A 20465-nucleotide genomic window follows, 5' to 3' on the forward strand; every position below is an offset into this window, starting at 1 on the left:
TTCGAAATGGACTCAAACTCAACCACCTACCCGACCCACGCAAAAATTAAAAATTAATTTTATAAACACGACTCAAATACTTAACCACTAAGACAAATACTTATTAATGATAAAATTTTAAAATTTTAAAATTTACCTAATTTTTTTTCTTTTTACCTAATTTTTTTTAAAATTTACTTGCAACAACCTTTGAGTAACATCATCCACAAAAGCTTGAAGGTTCATATCCATAGAACCAATAAACTTTCATGGCGGCTTCCCTCGCTAACCCTTTCCATTTCTCAACATTTTTCTTCACTTCCATCCCTTTTCTCTTCATCCCCCATCACCAAATCCAAGCACCTAATGATCTCATCACGTTAATTTCTTGAAAGAATATTTTATAAATTAACTTATTATTAAACATTAAAAAATATTTGAAAGAATATTTATGATATAATATATTTTTAATATTATAAATGTAATTTATGATTTAATTATAAGGAAAATTTTGAAAGATGAATTTATTATAATGTGTAGATATATAATTAATGATTCGGAATCTTAATATATACAAAATATATATGGTATCATTTTTCCCGTTAATAATTAAATATGATGAAATCATTTTGTAAGTTTATTATAATTTTTATAAGTGATACAAAAAATAGTTTAAAGCATATTATTCTGTAAAAATTTAAAATTAATAAATCATATTATAACGAAAGGTGCAGAATTTTACAATTCTTGTTGTAGATATATAATTTACTAGTAATATTTTAACATATGTTGTTAGTTCTTGTATTTCAATAAGTTCATTTTTGTACTTTAAAAGTTATAAATTTAATTCCTACTTTTTCAATTTAAAAATTTTAATTAAATTATTACCATCTTTGATATTTTTTGTCAGAATTTGTCAACTTGTTTATTTTGTGTTAGTCGTATACCACGACATATAAGGAAACCTAATTAATATGTCAAGTTGATAAATTTTAACAAAAAAATTAACGATAGGACTAAGATTTTAAATAAAAACAAGAAGACTTAATTTTAACCTTTTAGGTATACAGACTAAATCTTAAATTTTATCAAAGTATAAAGACAAATAGATTATTTCAACCTTATTTTGTTTAAAAGGTTTTTTACATTTATTAGATCAAAATATTTAGATCAAAGTATAAGGACAAATATTTATTAGATCAAGAGTCGGTTATGTGTAAGGAAGATTGTACTAGCCCTACAACACTCAAAATTGGTACTTATTAATTACGCAATTGTCAAAAATTCAAAATTTAAAATTCAGAAATCTAATGATTAATTATGATCCCTTGAAATAAAACACTAACTTTTCGAGTGAATTAAAATTTCTTAATGAAATAATTTTGGTATCTCTTGATATCCACAAAATATTAAAAATATTTTAAAAGAAAACAAAACTCATAAATTCACTTTATTTTGTTCATTTGAGTTTTCAACAGACAAAAAGCAAGATCCTGGAAGGAGCGTAAGAGAAGTGGTGGAGAGAAGTTGTCAAAGCTAAGAATCTCTAAAATAACTAATAATTAAATAAGATTGAGGTGTTATAAGGTCGGGGTGTGTTTTGGGTGGTCGTTAGCTAGTGAGTCACTTAGGTTGCTAATGTAATGCTTCGAATTTGGGTCGGTCTATCCCGGTCGGCTTTGGGGTGTCACAATCTATCATAGGGTTCATCTCTCTTACGTATTTAGAAAATTAGTTCATGATTAAAAATAAAAACATCCAAAGGGCAATATAACTGAAAAAATTAAGGAACTCGTGATAATCTCCTAAGAAATTAATTACAAATCTTCAATCTTAATGAAAATTTGCTTCAAAATTCAAAATTCAAAATTCAAAATCTTTATAGAATTCTTTCTTTTGCTCTCACGTACTAGGCTCTCTTCAAAATTCAAACTTCTTTTGCAAAAGTCAAAATGGAAACCAATAAAATGAGCAACAAGCCTTCCCATGAATTACGGTTCATGGTAGCTTTTGGACATCAAGTTATTTTCTTTGTTAGATTGGATTTTCTTAGTTTCTTGTTTCACATGGCTCAACTAGCTCAGATAGTGTGTTGCACACGGTCCAGCACACGGCTTGTCACATGGCCGTGTGGCATCGACAGTGCAATTTTTTAGCTTTCGTCGCTCGTTGTTGTCGGGTTTTTCGTTACACACATGGTTCGAATTGTTTATGCGAAAACACCTACAAGACTACCAGATCCTAAATGCATAAATTAAAACATCAGCAATACGATTTAAAGAATGATTTATCCTAAAAATATCAAACGAATTCACATGGGAAATCTACACACCACACAGGCCCAAATCAGAATTAATCTCTTACCCTAGCACATTACAACAGCAAACGAGTCAACTTACTGGAGAATTGATTAAAAACGATCAACTCCATAATCCAAAACTTAACACATTTCTTTTACTAACCACGTAAAAACACATCAAAACGAAACTAACCCACTTACGAATGAGAAACGCCAACAAAGAGAAAATAATTAAGGAATTAAGACCCGATCGTAGAGGGAGCGTAATAAAGGAAAGAAAAGAAAAACTCAAAAGCAAAATAGGAACAAATCGACGTGATTTGAAAGGTAACAGAAAAAGAAAAGAAAAAGAAAGCATAAAGAAAAACAAAAGAAAGAATGGTGAGCCAAAAAATAGGAAAAAACTAATTTATTTTTTTAACAAATTGATTAATAAATTTTAAAATAAACCAAATCCAAATCTACTAAGCACTAACCCCATCTCAGATAACCAACCACCTTTTTCCAGAGTTCGAAATGGACTCAAACTCAACCACCTACCCGACCCACGCAAAAATTAAAAATTAATTTTATAAACACGACTCAAATACTTAACCACTAAGACAAATACTTATTAATGATAAAATTTTACAAATTAAGTATTAGATTTTTGGGCCGTTATTCCAATTTTACCTCAAAATTTTTTATTACTGTAGCTCTCAGCGATAACAAATTAAAAAATTAATTTAATCTTTATGAAAAAAGTGCTCCAATTGAGTACTCAATGATTCCAAAAAAAAATCAATTGACTTCTTTCTTTAATGAAATCTGTCAGTTGAACGATTTAACTGTTAATCTGTCTAATGTTACAGACAGAAATCACTAGAAATTACCTCATGGTAGCATACTAATGTGGGTTGGGTTGGGTTGTAGTATTCCAACCCAACCCACGGATGAAGAGCTTCCTTTGAGATGGATCTTGATCGGCAATAGAGCGTACGGCGGAAAGAACATCAAGGTGACAACAAACGACATCTTGGAGGATGTCAAGGAGTTGATTGAATGTGAATCGTTTGATTAGCTTGCGCCCATCTTGTGGGGTTAGTTTGGTGATTGGGTCAGGTTCCGATAATGCTGAAATAATACCATTTTCGTCAAGCTTTTGTTTCTTAGTGGGATCCATGAATTGCATCTCTGAGGATTCTTAAAACCCAAACCCTAGAAAGCACTAAAGAGAGAAAGGGGACCTTCCAAATTGAGGTTAAAGAAAATGAGAAGAACAAAATTGGCAAAGGGTGTTATTATATGTATCGGATTCGAGGAGCAGTGTATGGTGGTGTTTATCTTTGATAGTTCGAGTGCCAACCTTTTAAGCCTTTTTTGTTTTAGGCCGATGGCTCAATTAAATATTTGTTACCAGATTTTGGGCACAAACATGATTTTGGGCTGACCCTTAGAAATAGTTTTACAAGCTAAAAGAGTTTGTGATATCTACCCACTTGAATTCAAGTACCTTAATGTTTAGCTTGAGTAGCTTTGCGAGTTAATTTGATAATTTCAGCATGAATTTTAAATTCAATCTCAAATACAAATAGTCGAATTTGAAATCATGTATAGGATTTGTAGTCAGGCTCTTCTTATAAAATATAAGCTGATTGAATGAGCTTGACAAATTAGGTTTTATTTTTGTTCCATACTTGGTTAATAGGATAAAAAAATTCTAACTATGATTCATTGTGTTATGACTTTATATATTGAAATGTTGATGATTATGGTACTTGGAGATAGACTATGCAATGAATCAAGAAAAAGGGTTAAGGGCGTGCTCAACATATTAATTTGATTTGAAATATGTTAAAGGAAATTGGTTAAATGAGGTTAATTGATAATTCGTTGATTATCTGAAGTATGTTGAATTGATAAGATCACAAATTAATCATTTTTATAATCAAAATCAAGTGTCTTGTGAATGTTTGTATTACAAGTCAATTCTATATATTATGATTTGTATTTTTAGCTATTATGCTAACATATACTCCACTTGGCTTTACACCTGCCGGATGTTTGGACTTCATGACAGAGACACATTTCATAAGTTATAATAGAAACATCTATTTATTTTGATGAATTATTCCTATCTCAATTCTTTCAAGTATATTTTCATTGAAAATACTCCCATAATATTGAAATATTCTACATAGATTATCGTTGTTAACAACAATTTCCTTTAATCAACTCCATCATCTTTAGTTATGACATAACTAATCGAGATATCTTATTATATTCATAATTTCATGTATTGAACCTCTTTTGGGGTTTTATTAAAAGTTATGCCTTGGGTCTCTTCATGAGTACTCGTCTCCTTTAACGTGTGGCCAGCTTCATTTCTTACTCTTTTCTTTCAAGAATTTTTTATTTATAGAATCAATTAGTTTTCATCCTTCTAGCGTGCCCAAAAATTATTTTTATCACTTTGTCCTTCTAGAACTCATAATTATTTGGAACATTTTAGCTGGTATATGTATCATCTAGTATATATAATCTCTAAATTGCATCACTAAACATGTCTAGCAAATACTTTTTTCCTTCAAACTTTGTGCACATAATATTAGTGAGGGATCACAAAAGTGATGACATAATTATACTTATTTTTCCAACTTGTCTCCTCTAATACTAAGAAAATTTGCAACATGACTAGTTTTTCAAAATTTTAAATATATATCTCTTTTCAACTTTCACCATCAAATAAAAATTCTAAATTTTCTCAACTTTATACTTGATGGTCCATCTTAGTGCATTATGGTGGAATATAAAATAGATATTTTACATCCAAACAGTCATAAATGAAACCTATTAGCTTATAAATGAAAGCCAATTCTCATGGGATAAATGTTTCTTACATGTTGGCTCTATGCAAATAAAATCATATGCTTATTTTAAAGTTATTCTTATATTAATGGTTAAGCAATTAAATGAAGGCATAATTTTGCTAACCATTATGTATAACATATATAGGCATAGACAACTTAATATTATCTTAGCTAAAACTACGAAAATCAAGCTTAGGATATAATGCACCAACATTGTTAGCACAAATTGCATACTATAAAGATTGTGTAGAATCAAATTGTAATAGCCAATTTTAACCCGGGCCCAAAAAAAAAAGTACCTAGTCCATTTACAAGTAAAGACCTAATGTATGTGGCCCAATTACATTAAACCAAACCCAAATCTAGCCTAGCCCAATTAACCTAATTCTAAACTGTTTCCAGAAACCCTAACCTTTCTCCCCCAGCACCGCACATTCTCCCTCCAGCAGTTATCCCCTCTGTCACAGCATGTCGCCCGCACGTTGTACACGATCCTTTCAGTATGTACCTGCCACAAAATACCAAACCGCAAGAAAAGGCTAGGATAATGAAAAGATTGCAAAATTTATAGAAAAAGAAAAAAATCTAAGAAAAAGGATCAGTGTAAAGGAATACGAAAATTGACTCAAAAGATCAGAAAAAAGATAGCAGTGAGTTTTTAAGATTTTCTTCTTCTTCTTTTCTCTTCTGATTTCTCTGTTTCTTTTTATTATTTATCTTTTATTCGTTGTGTGTAAAGAAAAAATCAATTAAAAAAAAGAAATTACTTGAAGTGTTGAATCTCTGTCTGCTCCGTCGCCGTTGAAAATCGGGCGGGGTTCGAGGCCCCTGGAATAGCCTAGCAGGGACGGCGACCATAGGAAAATTAGAAACCCTAGTAGAGAAAGCTAGGGTTAGTTAGTTTTTTAAAAATTGGCAAAAAAATGAATTCTTTAGGGAAATTTTGATTTTTATAATAGGCATGAAACGGTGTCGTTTTAGGCCTGTTTCAGTGGCCCCAAAACGGCGCCGTATAGGCCTATACTCGCAAGTGTGACCTGACCTGCCTAGGTGACCCGCGTGTTTTCGCTGGTGGGGATATTTGCGCAATTGGTTCCCCCGCTTTTGTGTTATTTTCAGTGAAGTTTTATTTTCACATATTTGCAATTTTGGCCACAAAATTTCTCTCCTGTTTCAATTTGACCCAAAGACCATACGCATAGGTCTCACTAGAACGACGCCGTGGGATTAGCGTGGGGATATTTCCCTTTGGGCCCTCTTCTTGTTGTGCGCGTTGTGATTTGGTCCTTTTTTGTGTTTTCCACTTTTAATTCAGCCCCCAAACTCCATTTATTTTCAATTTAATCCTTAATATGTTTTTTTTTGGGTTTTTTAAGTATTTTAATATATTATTAATCTTGTTATATTGCATCATTATTATTGTATTATTATTTATTAATATTATTATTATAACCATATTTATGCATACATTTTAAAATATACGTACATATTTTTTATATAATTTATATATACATACATTTTTATATTATACAATTTATATACGTATTTATATATATATATCTAAATACATATTTCTTTAATTTTCATAAGTATATATACATATACATTTTATAATATATATACATTTTCCATACTTTATAATCCATATGTATATAAATACATTTTCTATAATGTACATATACGTACGTTTTTTAAAATTATTGTAAATACATTTTTGCATATTTTATTTTATATACATATATACTTATAAATATATACATATTTTAATACATGCATATACACATTTTCATAATTTACTTATATATCATACTTATACATTTTTTTATTTTGTAAATACATATACATAAATCTTAATATACACATGAGTACATACATAATCTATTATTAGTTTCAGATTATTATATAGATATTTTATCTCTTTCAAATATTTTAACATCTTTAATTTGTTTCAACTTATTTCAATATTGTTAATTTATTTAAATTTATTTTAATATTTTAATTTATAAATATTATATTTATTTCTTAAATTATATTAAAATTGTATATTTCGTTAGTGTTTATGGAAAATTGCTTGATTTTAATTAGTTTCCTCTTATTAGCCAATGTGGGTATTTACATGAAATTATTGTTGCTGTGTGTATTGCTTGCTTGTATATATCTACCGCTCATTTGATTATATTTACAAATTATCTTTTCGCGTTGCATATTGTCATTTAATCACCTTTCATTTTTTCATTCAAGGATTTATAAAATAAAGCAATACTCGATATATTAGATTTTCAAAGAGAATTGTGCCCTAACTTACTAGGCTTCAATATTCCTCGTTGAATTTAAGTACCCGGGTATCCTTTTTTCAATCCAAACGTAAAATTTCAAATCAAAGCTTATCTCGAGAATTCAAAATGTTGTGTCCTAACTCATTGGATATGGCATTTTGTTATCTCGAGATGAGGTTTTTAGCAAAAGCAAGTTCGTAAATTGTCATTGGAACTTCACAGAATTGTACCCTAACTTACGGGGTTTCGATTTCTTCATTGAAACAAGATGACCAAAATTTTTAGTTTTCAAAATAATAAATTTGAATAAAAATTTAAAAGGGGAATCATTTTTTTCTACATTTGACCTTAAGACATTTAATAATCAATTTGGTACCAATTTTGGGCATTACGAGGGTGCCAATCCTTTCTCGTACGTAACTGACTCCCGAATATGTTTTTCTGAAACTCGTAGACCAAAATCATTTTTAAAGTGATTCGATCACATCTCAATAAAAGATCGACGGCGACTCCCATTTTATTTTTCAAAATCCAAGTCGATCCTGTCTTATCAAAAATGGTTTCGACAGCTTGGGAACTCCACTGGGGACTGGTTAGAGAGTCGAGCCGTAAATTGATTAATTTTTGTCTTTTGGTTGAAAAATCAAATTTTGTTTTAAAATTTATGATTTCCCCTTTTCATTCATTATTTTTCAGCATGGCATATTTGCTTGATTGGTCTGAGTTTGTTAGTAAATTTGCATTTTGCATTGCATAGGTTGGTCAATTTTACCCCTCTAAGTGGGAGTGAGAAACTAGTCCTTCGTGAGATTTTTACCTCCGTGCAGGATAGTGGATCGCTTCCGGATACATCCGTACCTATGTCTTCGTGAGATTTTTATCTCCATGTAGCCATAGGGAAATGTATTCCCCTGAACCGAACTCGGATCGCATGAGCCTATAACGGGTGAGGATCGAGGAATCTGCTGGTTTGGGTACCTTTTCCCTAGAAGTCAAATCTCATATAGTGAACCTTAGGAACTTGCCCTAGATAGAACTATACCAAACCCTAGTAGTTACCTAAGTAGGTATTTTTTTTTTTGTTTTTATACCTGATATTGACTTGTCGCATTTTGTTTTGAGTGCATGGCGTCATGAATATATTTTGAGAAACACAAGAAAGGTGATGGAGGAATACATGACTTTACTTTGTGGTTCAAGGATTCAAGTTGATTATTTAAGAGTTTCCAACATTCCAACTTCCTTAAAGAAGCTGATGAGCATTACAAGGATGGGCAAACGATGGATAGTGACCAGGATCAAGAAAAAGGAGCTAGTAGTGGCATCCATTGGAAATTCATGAGATTTATCTTAACATTCGGATAAAGAAAGATCGATGTTGTTTCTTGGAGTATGAGGGCAAGGCCGTACATGCATTCGTTTTATGTAAAGAAGTTTGTTTTCTAGTAAAGTTTTCTAAATGTAGTTGAATTAGAATCAACATATCTTTAGGCATTCATTTCATACATTGCATCATATGCATTAAAAACTATTAAAAAGTTCTACTTGATTAAAATCATTCCTCAATTATGGTACACGAGCAAAGTTGAAAAATATAGACCAAAGATTGGAAAGGCTCGAACAGTTTCAAAAAGAAATGCAGGATCAACTTCAGCAGCAAATGAAAGAACAGCTCGAGAAGATTCAGCAGAATATGATGGACAAAATGATGGAATCCCAAGGGAGCATGATGACACAGTTAACGCGACTTTTGACTGACGAAAAGAATAAGAGAAAGAGCCCTGTGGCCAATGTTGAAGAGGAAGGTGATGATGGACCCCTGTATCCTCCAGGCTTTACTCCTCCACATGCGCAGCCCCAAGCTGAAGTTTACCTGCGTAAATTTTCTGTCACAATCAGGCATCAGCAGTTTCAGACCGATACTTCAAGATCAATGAATTTCCAAGCTAGATCAGGCTGTAGTCCCGAGAATAATCCTGTTAATCCAGTTATCCCTGATTTTGATGAGGCAGTTGAAAAAGAAAAAATAAAAGAAGAATTTCCAAAGCAGCTAAAAGAAAGGTGGAAATGGATTGAAGAGAAATTCAAGGCAATGGAAAGCACTAAGAGTCATCGTGGGATGGATGCTAAGGATTTGAGTTTGGTCCCAGATTTGGTGCTCCCTTATAAGTTTAAAATACCAGAATTTGCGAAGTATAATGGGACCAGTTGCCCTGAAGCCTACGTTACCATGTTTTGTAGGCGAATGACTGGGTATGTTAATAATGACAAACTATTAATACATTGCTTCCAGGATAGCCTCACGGAGGCAGCGTCTAAATGGTACAATCAAATGAGTCGTACCAAGATTAGCTCCTAGAGAGATTTGGCACAGGCTTTTATGAAGCAATATAGTCATGTAGCAAAAATGGGTCCTAATAGAATCACCTTGCAAAACATGGAAAAGAAGTCGAATGAAAGTTTTAGGCAGTACGCACAGAGATAGAGGGAGGTCGCCGTCCAAGTTCAGCCACCGCTCTTGGAAAGAGAAATGTCAATACTTTTTATAAACACATTGAAAGCCCCGTTCATCACACATATGTTAGGAAGTGCCACAAAAAGTTTTTCTGACATAGTCATGAATGGTGAAATAATTGAAAGCGCCATAAGGAGTGGAAAAATTGATGCTGGAGGAAATAACAGAAGGCAATCCTCAAAAGAAAAAGAAAATGAGGTGAACAGTGTGAATACATACAGTAAATCGATTATGGTGAATCAGCCAAGAAACATGGTTACTAATCAGTAGGGGTCATTAAGACAAGAATCAGGTGTGAAGCAAGGTACTAAGAAGCTCTAGTTCACGCCAATTCCAATGCCGTATAAGGAGCTATATCAAAACTTATTCGATGCGCACGTTGTTTCCCCTTTCTACTCAAAAGCCCCACAGCCTTTATATCCCAAATGGTACGACGCAAGTGCACAATACGATTATCATGCGGGAATTACAGGGCATTCCATAGAAAATTGCATTGCCTTTAAAAAAGTGGTTGAAAGGCTTATCAGTATAGGCGTTGTCAAATTTGACGATTCATCTAGTGCAGAAAATTCACTACCCAATCACAGTTGATAATGTGGTGAATGTGATTTATGAAGAAGTGTTGAGAGGCGTTCACATCAATGCCAGATATGAAGACACAATTGAAAAGGGACCTTGTTAGATATCCACCCTTATAAACATGGGAGTGTTTTAAATAAATGAATTGTAGAAGAAATCTCTATAGTATTTAGTGCATACTTAGAGTAATGTTCAGGACACTTGTTGCTTTTAGCCTAGAGGCAATAAGAATTCTTTTTTGAAATAGGCTCATGTCTGAACGTCATTATTCTAATAAAATACATCTTTGTATTCATTTTTTTGAGCCAATATTCTTTCATTCTTTTCGAATAATTATTCTTTCATTCTTTTGGATTTTCTTTCACATCATTCTTTCATTCATAATCATATTGTATAAATAATTATTCATAAATTCATGCATTCTTTGTATATTCTCTTATACTTACAATAGGTCCTTGGATATCAATGACATGAATGACGTTACTACAGACTTGTAATCTCTTTTTGAGCGAGACATGTGTTTAGAAGGATTTCATGACTTTGAAAATGACATAGATTGTAGCCTATCTCCGGACTTGTTGAGGATGGTAAAGCAAGAAGAGAAACAAATTTACCTCATGCGGAGACAATGGAGATTGTGACCTTGAGGGAACATGCAAGACCGACGAAACAAAGCAAGACATTTTTGAGTAACTTCAAGAATTCAAAGATGTCTTCGCATGGTCATACCAGGATTTGCTCGGGTTAAGCATTGTCATTGCAATCTGAACAACAGCACGATATCAGAAATTTACAGTATGTTCAAGATTAATATCATGAATGATGCAATGAAAATTCTACCGGGGGCAATGCCTCTCTCTTTAGTTTATCACAGTTTTTTCCATTAAAGTCAAAATTCTTTCTCTCCGGGTATTGGTTGAGCAAGTTGGATGAAGCAGAACGGATCCAATCGCGATGTGATCAGTTGAACCTGATAGAATGAAAAAAGCTAAAAGCTATTCATCACAGTCAGATGTACTAGAAATAAATGATATGAGCCTATAACAAAAGGTTCGTCCTAGAGAATTCCACGAGGGTGACCTAATGTTGAAGATCCTCCTTCTACAAAAAATATTTTAGAGGGAAACAGATGCCAAATTGGGAAGAACCTTATGTTGTAGAGAAGGCTTTTTCCAAAGGAGTTTTGATTTTGAGCGAGATGGATGGTAAAAACCTACCAAGTCCTATAAACTCAAATTCAGTTAATAAATACTTTGCTTAAGGAAGGAGAAGGGACCAAGGTGAAAACCCGCAAAGGGCACTTTGAGTTGTAAAAAAAAGGGAATGAAAATGAAAATTGAAAAATGAACAAGTAAAAATGGAGAGGCTAAGGTGAAAACTCGTAAAAGGCGCCTTAGACCAATGGGGATTTGAGTTGAAAACCCGAAAAAGGCGGCTCAAATTTTGATCAGAATAGGGCAGGAAGTGATTAGAGTAGCTCAGATTTTGACCAGAGTGGGGCATGTGGTGGTCTTGATATACCTGAATCAGCAGGAAAGGGTATGCGACATCTTGGGGCATCGACAGAGTATTGTAGATCTCCTAAACACATGTTAAACTCAAAATGGTCTTCAGCAAGTTTGTGCAGAGAAGTTCAAGTTGCGATATTTGGGGCACCTAGTCTTCATACTATTTATATTGAATTGCTTATTCTTGGAATACTTCATTCTTTTTTGAGATACAAGTAAATTCTTCTTTTATTCTCAATATTCTTGATAATATATTCATTTCAAGCTATACTCTCAAATCAATTCTATTTTATCCATTGTTTTATTCTTTTTGCAAGTGTGTTGCATTAGAATAATGATTAATGGACTGGTAAAACTTTCATAAGGGAAGTTTTGCATATTACTCTAGAAGTTTCTAAATAATACGGTAACTTGAAACATGACTATTGTTTAGAATGCACCAAGTTTAAAGGTTGGAAATCTAAGAAGGAAAAATCTAAATTAAAGTTATCCCTTCATATTTTGTTGTCAAAAACATTGATTGAACAAAATGACAAGATGTAAGGTTGGTGATGAGGCTTAAATGAACAAGCAAGCAATAATCACCAAGCAATAGAAAGGGGTTTCCTTAGAGAAGAGAATCCTTCATTTGTGCATCAGCATTTGATATGACACCCTGGGAATGGTGTAAAGAACCAAAGAGTTTCACATTCTGTATCCTTGAAATTCCGATGAGAGAGGATTGATAAAAAGTCAGATTTTTCTACCCTTGGGTCACAACGGGAGAAAGATGATACAAATTTTGCGTCCCAGTAGATTAAGCTTTGAAGTTCACGGTGGGGCTAGTTTGATTAAGTGTTTATTCAGAAATGCCAGCTGAGCAAGAAGGCATTGTAGCACGTCAGTGATAAATCCTTAATAAACTTTGAGTAATGACAACCTGAGTGATAAAGAATGATCATTCTCAAAAAAATGACATTCTGCATTCATTCAAATGTCATTCATAAACGTCTAGCTAGGAGCATTTGGTTCATTCTAATCATGTCATCCTAATCACTAGGCATAATTAGGTTCATAAAATGGATTATACAAGTCATGTTTCTAGAGAATAGATCAATGAAGATAGCAGATCTTGCCTCCCTGTGCTGACCGCGAAGCAGATCGAAGACACCAGTCTTGCCTCCCTGGGTTTGCAATAGAGTAGATTGAAGATAGCAGATCTTGCCTTCCTATACTAACAGTGAAATAGATCGAAGACCTCAGCCTTGTCTCCTTGAGCAATAGTGGAGTAGGTTGAAAATAGCAGATCTTGTCTTCCTGTATTGGCAGCGAAGTAAATCGAAGACCTCAGCCTTATCTCCCTGAGCAGCAGTGGAGTAGGTTGAAGATAGCAAATCTTGCCTTCATGTACTGGCAGCGAAGCAGATTGAAGACACTAGCCTTGCCTCCCTGAGTTTGCAGCGGAGCAGAATGAAGATAGCAGATCTTGACTTCCTAAACTGACAACGAAGCAGATCGAAGACACTAGCCTTATCTCCCTGAGTAATAGTGGAGTAGGTTGAAAATAGCAGATCTTGTCTTCTTGTACTAGCAGCGAAGCAAATCGAAGACACCAGTCTTATCGCCTTGATGTTGAATGGAATAGATTGAAGCTACAACAGCGAATCTTACTTCCCTGGCATTGCAGCGGAGCAGATTAAAGCTGAGGGTAGCAAATCTTATCTCCCTGGCGTTAAGACTTGGATTAGCTGAAGTGGAGCGGATTAAAGCTATGGGCAGCGAATCCTATCTCTGTGGTATTATAGTTAAATAGATTGAAGCCACAACGGTGAATCTTACTTCCCGGCCAGTGTAGTGGAACATATTGAAGCTACGACGACGAATCTTGTTTCCTAGACATTACAGTTAAATAGATTGAAGCTACAACAATGAATCTTACTTCCCTAACATTGCAATGGGGCAGCTCTAGGATGGCGAATCTTATCTCCCTAAAGTTACAGTGGAGTAGATTAAAGCCAATAATCCTACCTCCCTGAAGTTACAGTGGTGTGAATTAAAGTGGTGGATCTTATCACTCTAAAATGGCAGTAGAGTAGATCGCATCAGGTCTTATCTCCCTGATTGCAGCGGAGAAGACTGAAGATAGTAAATCCTATCTCCCTGAGGTTGCAGTGGAGCAGATTGAAGATATCAAGTCTTTATCTCTCTAAAGTTGCAGAGAGTAGATCATATTTAGTCTTATTTCCCTAAAGTTGCAGTGAAGCAGACTAAATAACCCAATATGGTTTCCCTGAAGGTTGCAGTGAAACAGATTGAAGAAAATAATTATATTTCCCCAATGTTGTAGTGGAGTGGATCGAAGCACCAATTCCTATACCTCTGAAGATGCAATAGGTTGGAATGAGGCTACTTGAAGAGGAAGAGTGCTAAGGTCCAGCACGACCAGGAAAAATTGGCTATTTCTGAAGTCTTTGCTATGTTTTCATTACACAATAACAAGCAAAGAGGGGCAGCTGTAATAGCCAATTTTAACTCGGGCCCAAATATAAAAGTGCCCAGTCCATTTACAAGTAAAGACCTAATGTATGTGGCCCAATTACATTAATCCAAACCCAAATCTAGCCTAACCTAATTAACCTAATTCTAAACTATTTCCAGAAACCCTAACCCTTCTCCCCCAGCGCCGCACATTCTCCCTCTAGTAGTTATCGCCTCTCTCGCAGCATGTCGCCTGCACGTTGTACACGATCCTTTCAGTATGCTACCACAAAATATCGAACCGCAAGAGAAGGCTAGGATAATGAAAAGATTGTAAAAATTATAGAAAAAGAAAAACAGTGTAAGAAAAAAGATCAGTGTAAAGGAATACGAAAATTGATTCAAAAGATCAAAAAAAAAAGATAGCAGTGAGTTTTTAAGATTTTTTTTCTTCTTCTTTTCCCTTCTGATGTCTCTATTTCTTTTTATTATTTATCTTTTATTCGTTGTGTGTAAAGAAAAAATCAATTAAAAAAAAGAAATTACCTGAAGTGTTGAATCTCTGTCTGCTCCGTCGCCGTTGAAAATCGGGCAGGGTTCGGGGCCCTTGGAACGGCCTAGCGGCGGCAGCGGCTATAGGAAAATTAGAAACCCTAGCAGAGAAAGCTAGGGTTGTTCGTTTTTAAAAAATTGGCAGAAAGATGAATTCTTTAGGGAAATTTTGATTTTTATAACAGGCATGAAACGGCGTCGTTTTAGGCCTATTTTAGTGGCCCCAAAATAGCGTTGTATAAGCCTATACCCGCGAGTGTGACCCAACCCACCTAGGTGACCCGCGTGTTTTAACGGGCGGGGATATTTGCGTAATCGGTCCCTAGCTTTTGTGTCATTTTCAATGAAGTTTTTTCACATATTTGCAATTTTGGCCACAAAATTTCTCTCCTGTTTCAATTTGACCCAAAGACCATGCGCATAGGTCTCACTAGAACGACGCTGTGGGATTAGCGTGGGGATATTTCCCTTTGGGTCCTCTTCTTGTTGCGCGCGTTGTGATTTGGTCCTTTTTTGTGTTTTCCACTTTTAATCCTTAATCTGGTTTTTTTTGGATTTTTAAGTATTTTAATATATTGTTAATACTGTTATATTGCATCATTATTATTGTATTATTATTTATTAATATTATTATAACTATATTTATGCGTACATTTTGAAATATACGTACATATTTTTTATATAATTAATATATACATACATTTTTTATATTATACAATTTATATATGTATTTATATATATATCTAAATACATATTTCTTTAATTTTCATATGTATATATACATATACATTTTATAATATATATACATTTTCCACACTTTATAATCCATATGTATATACATACATTTTCTATAATGTACATATACGTACATTTTTTTAAAATTATTGTAAATACATTTTTGCATATTTCATTTTTATATACATATATACTTATAAATATATACATATTTTAATACATGCATATACACATTTTCATAATTTACTTATATATCATACTTATACATTTTTTTATTTTGTAAATACATATACATAAATCTTAATATACACAGTACATACATATTCTATTATTAGTTTCAGATTATTATATAGATATTTTATCTCTTTCAAATATTTTAACATCTTTAATTTGTTTCAACTTATTTCAATATTGTTAATTTATTTAAATTTATTTTAATATTTTAATTTATAAATATTATATTTATTTCTTAAATTATATTAAAATTTGTATATTTCGCTAGTGTTTATGGAAAATTGCTTGATTTTAATTAGTTTCCTCTTATTAGCCAATGTGGGTATTTACATGAAATTATTGTTGCTATGTGTATTACTTGCTTGTATATATCTACCGCTCATTTGATTAATGTGTGATTTATTTACAAATTATCCTTTCGCGTTGCATATTGTCATTTAATCACCTTTCATTTTTTCATTCAAGGATTTATAAAATAAAGCAATACTCGGTATCTTAGATTTTCAAAGAGAATTGTGCCCTAACTTAGTGGGCTTCAATTTTCCTCGTTGAATTTAAGTACCCGGGTATCCTTTTTTCAATCCAAACGTAAAATTTCAAATCAAATCTTATCTCGAGAATTCAAAGTGTTGTGTCCTAACTCATTGGATATGGCATTTTGTTATCTCGAGACGAGGTTTTTAATAAAAGCAAGTTCGTAAATTGTCATCGGAACTTCAAAGAATTGTACCCTAACTTACGGGGTTTCAATTTCTTCATTGAAACAAGATGACCAAAATTTTTAGTTTTCAAAATAATAAATTTGAATAAAAATTTAAAAGGGGAATCATTTTTTTTGGCATTTGACCTTAAGACATTTAATAATCAATTCGGTACCAATTTTGGGCATTACGAGGGTGCCAATCCTTCCTCGTACGTAACTGACTCCCGAATCTATTTTTCTAAAACTCGTATACCAAAATCATTTTTAAGGTGATCCGATCACATCTCAATAAAAGATCGGTGGCGACTCCCATTTTTATTTTACAAAATCCAAGTCGATCCCGTCTTATCAAAAATGGTTTCGACACAAATAATTTCAAGAAATAATACTGTAAACTTTGGGTTGTATACATGTGATACATGAGCTCATATGTCAATCACACAAGTGAAGTGTATTCCTTCAAGGAATATTTATATACAAATACATGAGTATCTCATGTCATTTTTATCCATGGTTTTAATGTAAAATACATAAAGATTTCCTTCAACATATATATTCTTGATTTGAAAAAAATATCATATTTTATAAGATTTTACATCACAAGGAGGTAAAATATTAACTCTTCAAGAGCTTTTACAGTTTGATGCAATATTAGTTCTTCCGAACATGTAATGATTTTATCATATAACATTAATGCGTAATTTATTTTAAATAATATACACTTTTGCACTTATTTTTAACATGGAAGATAAAAATTTGAATCTTCAAACACTTCATTTACTCATATAAAATAAAATGAATAAATATAAATAAAATATATATTAAACATAACAAATAACAAATTCTTATTACTAATCAATCACTATGGTTAGATATTTTTTATATACCATAAGACAAAAATTACAAAATATTATAAGGTCTCAATAAGAGGTTAAAATAACTTTGAAGCTATAAATGTTTAAACATAAAGATTTTCTAACCTCCACCTTTGTGATGAAGAGAATGAGATCATCCTCAAGCATATCTCAAGTAGCCATTGATTCTAATGATTCTTAACCTAAACAATTAAATTCCAATACTTAGGAGTCCAACAAAATTTTGACACAATCTAATAACATCTTACTCTTAATTAAAATCGTACTGATAATATATTATGGAATAGTGAAAGAAAAGAACAAATCAAATAGAAAATATCAATATAATAGAAAGGTGAATAACTTTTTATTTGATTCCTTGTGTATATATCTCTATAGAAAATATCAATATAATAGAAAATATGCCTCTGTTTAAGTTACAAAGAATAAATACAGGCTTGATTACATTATGACAATATAAAAGCCTCATAATTTCATTGAGGTTACTACATTAGAGGTTACAACTTTGAAAATTATGGGCATCCAAAATAAAATATTATTCCTAACACATATAGTATTATAATAAAATATATATTTTTATAAAATTTACGAGAAAGAATAAATGGAACTCTTTCTGGTATGATAATGATTGGAACTCAAGTTATTATTAAGATAGATGAATACTCGATAAGCTACAATTTGATAAAATAAGTCTTATATTGTAATTTAAAAACTTGATAGAAAAAGAGAGTAAATAATGTAATAAAACTATAAATAAACAACAACTCTTATATTATAATTAAAAAATATTAATAAAATCATATATTTAAAAAACAAATAGATTGATCATTTTATTAATGAAATCAAGAGGAAAAATCGAAAAACAGCTACGTTTGAAATTGGCCGAAAAAGGAAAGTGGGAAAGAGATTGGGTGTTAGTTGAAATTGCGACGAAAATGTGAATATGCTCTTTTCTTATTGTCGGCAAAGAAATTTCTGTAATAAAATTGAAACTGAAAATTTGGGAGGAATATATTACAAATTGTCGGAAGTTCTTTTTTTCCTCAATCTTTTGAGGACAATTTTTTATTTCCACTATTGTAAAAATTCTCTCTGTTTTTTCTAACTCTATATTTTTAGGGTTTAATATGATTCTATATTTTATGAATTCTTAAGAAATAATATTTAAATGTTTCTTATGTAATTCTAGTGTATCTGAAAATATCAAAATATCATCTATGTAAACTACATAGTATTTTTTTATATTTATTAAAGATAAAATCTATTTGTCTTTGGAAGATTTGTGGTGCATCACATAATTGAAATGACATCACTTTTCATTGGTAATATCCATTGGGTGCACTAAAAGCCGTTAAAAGTTTGAACTTTTCTGTTAGCATGATTTGTTGAATCTTGATTTATAGTCAAATTTACTAAAATATTTTGTTTGTTTAGCCTGATTAATTCAAGTAACTATAAAAATAATATTTTGATTTAATCTTTATAATTAATGACCATACTAGCTTCTTCTTCTTTTTTTTCGCATGAATTCTAACCTTAATTTGTATATCAAATTCTTCTATATCTTGTTTAGATAGATCATAGGTTTTACTCTAATAATATTATTGGGATTTTCCAATTTTGTCATAAGTTCTCATTTTCTAAAGGAATGACATTTTTCTGCAACTACTAGTTGCGATGAGTTAAAATTTTATTAATTAAAATAATAGTAAATTATGATTAAAAAAATTTCACTCTTGATTCAATTTAGCTAGGGAAATACAAATGACTCGTTTTATTGTTTAAAATTAAAATTAAAATTAAAATTAAAATTATAAAATTTAATATAACATTACTTTTATATTTCTAAATAGTAAAATGAGTCGGATAGAATTAAAATTACAATCCTGCCCCCAAAGTGTGCTGCCTAACCACGGACTTACCCGGGAGATAGACGTGGCAATAAAAAAAAATTCAGACTGAAATTTTTGGATTTCTCAAAAAATAGTATGAAAAGTAACAAAAATTAAATTAAAAAGAGAAGTAGCAAGTTAAAATGTCTAGATTGTCCAGACGTTGTTATGATAAAAAGCATACATAGCCCTTATATTACAAAATTCAAGAATTTACTATATTTAATTTTTTTCGATACAAGGATAAAATAATACGATTTAAATCCGTATCAAATAAAAATTTTAATATTTGATTTAGATATAAACAAATAAAATTAATAAAAAATCATTTAAATACATTTTAAAAATATAAGCCGAAAGACTCGTGTATATCGTTTCGATTACAGTGAATTGATGGGATAGGAGTTTGAAACCAAGGTTGGAGAAGTCGGTGAATAGCTCCGAAGTGATTTGTCTCCTTACTGAACACTTGTTAGGGAAAAGTTAGTCAAATAAAGTATGGATAGGTATGAATGGAGATATGAGTTTTCTTGTTGTAATGGCAGTGAACTTTATGTATGAGAAGTGTGCAAGGGTTGAAGCCTATTTAAGCATGTTGGCTGGCTATTTCTTCATCAATTCAACTTCCCTTTTCCTACTTTTTCTTTTCCTGGCTTATTTCGTCTTGCAATCATGAACTACAACACTTGCTTTCATCTTCTTTCACTTTTATTCATACAATGTTCTATTGTTTCTTTGGCTATGACAGTCCGGAATCTCAACTCCGATCAGTTTGCACTCTTTGAGTTTAAAGATTGCATTGTCGATCCTCAAAATGTGTTGGCAAACAATTGGACGAACTCTACCTCTGTTTGTAAGTGGGTTGGTGTTTCTTGTGGCATCATCCATGAAAGAGTTGTAGCTTTGAATCTTACAAACATGAATCTTAGGGGTACTATCCCTCCACACCTTGGAAATCTTTCATTTCTATTTTCTCTCGATTTGAGCAACAACAATTTCTGTGGCCATCTGC

At 32.0% G+C, this 20465-nt stretch overlaps 2 protein-coding genes across 2 annotated transcripts in view; both read left to right on the forward strand.

The window, feature by feature from the left end:
* Positions 1–20465, forward strand: part of LOC105766326 (receptor kinase-like protein Xa21) — a 161521-nt gene that overhangs the window by 38966 nt on the left and 102090 nt on the right. The window lies entirely within an intron of this gene.
* The window catches only part of LOC128040946 (receptor kinase-like protein Xa21), a 41106-nt gene that overhangs the window by 9651 nt on the left and 10990 nt on the right, over positions 1–20465 (forward strand). The window lies entirely within an intron of this gene.

The sequence above is a fragment of the Gossypium raimondii genome, chromosome 5 (genome assembly GCF_025698545.1).
Source record: "Gossypium raimondii isolate GPD5lz chromosome 5, ASM2569854v1, whole genome shotgun sequence".
In the NCBI taxonomy this organism is placed as follows: domain Eukaryota; kingdom Viridiplantae; phylum Streptophyta; class Magnoliopsida; order Malvales; family Malvaceae; genus Gossypium; species Gossypium raimondii.